General features: G+C 38.5%; 1 pseudogene; it reads left to right on the top strand.

The window, feature by feature from the left end:
* Positions 1–4,614: 4,614 nt before the first annotated feature.
* On the top strand, positions 4,615–4,698 carry LOC129402715 (U2 spliceosomal RNA; annotated as a pseudogene).
* Positions 4,699–5,075: the final 377 nt, after the last annotated feature.

Genomic DNA, 5,075 nt, shown 5'->3' with positions numbered 1-5,075 from the left:
GTTGGTTTAAAGTTGAAAATCAAGTAATATAGTGATACATGAATGCCATTTACTACATTAATAGATTAAAGATAAAAAGTACTTAATTGTATTAAATGCAAGTAAAATTGCTGTATTGTATTTGGTATTCATTGGTGATGAAAGGTCTGAGCAAACTAAGAATAAAATTGCATTTCCCTTATATTCTCTCTAGTCCTTCTATTCCTTCTTTCCCTCATTTTTTTTGGGGGGGTCACACCCGGCAATGCACAGGGGTTACTCCTGGCTCTGCACTCAGGAATTACCCCTGGCGGTGTTCAGGGGACCATATGAAATGCTGGGAATCGAACCCAGGTCAGCCACGTGCAAAGCAAGCATCCCACCCGCTGTGCTCTGGCTCCAGCCCCTCCCTCATTTTTTTTTAAACGTTGTTGTGACTCCTGGGGGTTGTTCACATGCCTGGATGTGGGGTTCATATAGTTTCGTGGGAAAAGGCCTCCCAAGTGGAGCGTAGGGTATCTGTGAAAATCTCCTGGTGATTCTCTGCCAATCAAAGCAGAGGTTCACTGTGTGGGCCCAAGGATGCGATGCTGGTAGGCCCTGCAGTGTTGGGGGTAGCCAGGACATCCCAGCAGTGCTTGGGAGCCTCTAAGGCCACAGCTAGTGCTTAGGATGTCTCCAGGCTGCACCCCTGCAAAGTTTGGGGGACCATGTTATGACAGGAATTGAACTGGGCTTGGCTTGTTGGGAAAGTGTGCTCCTTAACTCCTGCTCTCTCTCTCTGTCTCTCTCTGTCTCTCCCAGTCTCTCTGTCTCTCTCTCCCTCCCTCTCTCCCTTTCTCTGTCTTTCTCTCTGTCTCTCTCTGTCTCTGTCTCTCTCTCTCTGTCTTATCTCTCTCTTTTTTCTTGCTTTTTTGGGTCACACCTGGGGTCGCACAGGGGTTACTTCTGGCTCTGCATTCAGGAATTACCCTGGCAGTGCTCAGGGGACCATATAGGATGCTGGGAATTGAACCTGGGTCGGCTGTGTGCAAGGCAAACGCGCTGCCCATTGTGCTATCATTCCAGACCTTTCTTTTTTTTTTTTTTGTCTCATCTCTCTTATCTCTGCTCCCTTTCTCTCTCATTTTCATTCTCTCTCTGGACTCTGGTGCTCACTTTTAAAAAATAATTTTTTTTAGCTGCTTCAGTGCTGACTGAGGTTTGTACCCCATTAATTGTCACACTCATACATATCATACACATGAAATGCTAGGGCTTGCATTTCTTGGCTGTGGTGCTTGCTAGGCATAATGTCTATTTCTGTGGTGCTTATAGGTACCTGCAACAGTGTGACCAGGAATTGCATGTGATGCTGGGGATTAGTAACAGACAGAACTGCCAGGCACGGATAGTAGAATGCCAGGATTTAACTCTGCATCTTGAAAGGGCAGAGATTTGACTCTTAACCATATGCTTACATGGCAGTTGCTCTAAGGAACCGAAAAATTCTTCAAGGACCCCAAATTGACATCTTAATATGGAAAAGATTATACCTCCACATATTCACTAATACCATCCTTCATCTAAAAAATTGTGAGACATTCTAAAACTAATCCACAACAAGTCAAACATGCCCACTCATTGCTTCTAACCAAAGACAATACAAAATTTTGGTAAATTTGATAGCAAAGTCAAAATTACAATAATTACTTCTATATTCATGTTTTTATTAGCAACCAGGAAATATAGTTAAAATAAAACTGTAAACATTTCTAATGTTTACTAATAGACACTAATGTCTAATGAACACCATCAACAACAAAATAGCCTGAGAATTATATTTATGTGTTTATCAAAAAAATTATGGCCATGATCTATTATTATAAGATATTAAGAAAGATCTTTATCTGAAAAAATGAGTTATTTTGAATTTTTATCTAAAATTTATAATTCCAATTTGATATTTCATGAAATTGAGTCAATTCTCAAGCAAATTGATGAACAACAGGATGATAGTGCTACAGTGCAAGTATATAAATTTGTATGTATATATATATATATATATATATAATTGACTCCAGTTGACTCCAGTTCTATCTCTAGCACCACTTAGGGACCCCCAAGTTCTTCCATGAGTAATCACTGAGCACAGAGTCAAGAGTAATCTCTGAGCACAACTAGGTATGACTCAAAAAAATAAACATATATATATATAGTTATGCATTCAAATGTCTACATATATGTTATGCATAAATACAGAGAGAAGAGCAAGGTCATATACTGTTATTTGTCCAATCAGATGCTATGACAGTGGGTCTGGTCATAAAGAAAGGCAATAAGATCAATTTGATCCAATTTTAAGATGCAACACAAAACATCAGCTTTTATTTTTTCCTATTTGGAATTTTATTTTTGAAAGAACAGTCGTTGCAAATCAGAATGGAAAGATCGTTAAATAAGTGATTCTAGGAAAGGTGATAATCCTCTTGGTAAAAACAGAATTAGAGTTTTATCTCAAATCATATAGTAATACAATTCCAGATGGATTAGAAATTTAGCTGTGAAAAGGAATATTTATTTCTTTTCTTTTATTCATTTGTTTTTTGGGGGGCCACACTGGTGGTACTCAGGGGTTATTCCTCGTTCTGTGCTCAGGGATTACTCCTGGCAGAACTTGAGGGACCTTATGTGATGCTGGGGTTGAACCCAGGTGTTACCTTCAAGGCATGTCGCCAATAACTGTAGATAATTTACTTTCAGCCCCTGAAATGAAATATTTTAAATAAACAATCAAAAAGAAACTAACAGAATATTCTTATTTTTTGGTATTGAATAACAGTATACCTCTTAACATATTTTACAAGCATTTAAATAAAATACTTTTTTTTTTTTTTTGCTTTTTGGGTCACATCCGGTGATGCAGAGGGTTACACCTGGCTCTGCACTCAGGAATTATCCTTGGCGTTACCCAGGGGACCATATGGGATGCTGGGATTCGAACCCAGGTTGGCCACGTGCAAGGCAAATGCCTTACCTGCTGTGCTATTGCTCCAGCCCCAAAATAAAATACTTTTATTCATCAAAAGATACTGTATCACCATATCACTGTCATCCTGTTGCTCATCAATTTGCTCTAGCGGGCACCAGTAACGTCTCCACTGTGAGACTTGTTACTGTTTTTGGCATATCGAATACACCACGGGTAGCTTGCCAGGCTCTAGCATGCAGGCAGGATACTCTCGGTAGCTTGCCGGGCTCTCTGAGAGGGATGGAGGAATCGAATCCGGGTCGGCTGCATGCAAGTCAAACGCCCTACCTGCTGTGCTATCGCTCCTGCCCTAAAACAAAACATTTTTGGGATAGGACTCAAAAGAGGAAATTCCTGACTTTATTACTGAGACATTATTGCCATTTGCTATGTTTAAGGTACTCCTAAGGGTCAAAATTCTAGCCAAAACTCAACAATATTTAATAGAGAAAATTGGCCACAGGTATGAATAAACATGAGGCAGGATAGGAAACAGGCAAAGCTCATAAGTGTATGAAAAGATGCTAAGCATCATAAGCAATTAGGAGTCGACAGTGTACTTATGTGTGAAATACTCTGAGATGCTTCATATGTACTAAGTTATCAAAGCTTTCGAAAGTCAGAAATTACCAAATGTTTTCAAAGATAGAAAAATGAAGTTAGCAAACACATTTTTCGGAGTAGAGGGCATCCCCAATTTAGGGATTACACTTGGCTCTGCACTAAGGATTCATTCCTGGCATTTTTAGGCCCATATGGGATCCTGGGAATGGAACCCAGGTTGGCTGTGTGCAAGGCACGCATTTTTGCTACTGTATTCTCTCTCTCTCTCTCTGCTCCCAGCAAACTTTTTTTTTGTAATGGGCCGAATGGTAAATTTTTTATACTCTGAAGATCATAAATTTTCTGGTAATGACTCAATTCTGTCACTGTATCACAAACATGGTTACAGGCAACATGTAACCAAATAATGACTGTGTTTCAGTAAACCTTTACTTGCAAAATAGGAGGCAGGCTGGACTTGACCCATAGGTTGCAATTTTTTCTGACCTGTAATATACTAGAAAGAGAAATCATTTGGGTATATGTTTTGCATAAACCTTTTGGTTTATGAGCAGCAGGATGCTTATACCAGCAAGATACTAGATTCATCTCAATGTATCGCATCAATAGCTGATAGATTGATTCTTCAGTATTCATACAAAGAAATGCTTTGAGAATCATAGCTAGAGGTGGTAACATGGATGAATCTTGACAACAATGTTAAGAAAAGGGAGCTGGGCATTGAGGCATAGATGCTGGATAATCTCTTTTGAATAAAACGAGAAGTGGCAAGACTAAGAAAACATTGCTAGTCACATACAAAGTGGCAACACTAAGTTGAGAAACGCTTGGCTGATAAATATTAAATGTCAGGCTACATTCTACCTCTTCAGGGAAGAAGCCAATACAGTCCAATAAACCACACTATCTTACTACAGAGAAAGTATCCCATGCCATGTGCGCAATGGGCATGTCATTTGAGAGTAAGCACTAAATTCAAGAGACTTTGAATATAGATATTAAACATGGGAAGCTTGATAGACCTAATGAATCACTTAGTTGTTGTTAACAATCTGGGACTCATCGCTTCTCGGCCTTTTGGCTGAGATCAAGTGTAGTAACAATCTGGGACTCTTTTACAGTTTTTTGAGTACAGTTAAAATATTAAAGAAAATGAGGGATAAAAAGTATTTAAGAACTTTTGGGTACTCAAATAAAATTAAAAATTTACAGGAAATGTTTTACTAAATACAACCACAAAAGTCACAAAAATTCACAGTTGATTAATGTGTCTTGTCATTAAACTAATGAATAGATTTGAGTGCTATTGTTATTACATAATAATGAACAATGCTTGGCATCTTCTAACCTGTAAATACTTAGAACCAGAAAGTTAGAGAGTGTTGTGGTCCAAGGTGGTCAAGAATTTGGGTTCACATCCTAAATGATTGTTGGCAATATTCTAATTGTTTTTCGGGCTGTTTCTAATTTATATGATGGGTATAACAATATTTATTTCAGATGGTTTTTGTCAGACTTACTG

This window comes from Sorex araneus, chromosome 2, assembly GCF_027595985.1.
Source record: "Sorex araneus isolate mSorAra2 chromosome 2, mSorAra2.pri, whole genome shotgun sequence".
Classification (NCBI taxonomy): Eukaryota; Metazoa; Chordata; class Mammalia; order Eulipotyphla; family Soricidae; genus Sorex; species Sorex araneus.
The sequence above is the reverse complement of the archived record's forward strand: the minus strand, read 5'-3'. Positions and strand labels throughout refer to the sequence as shown.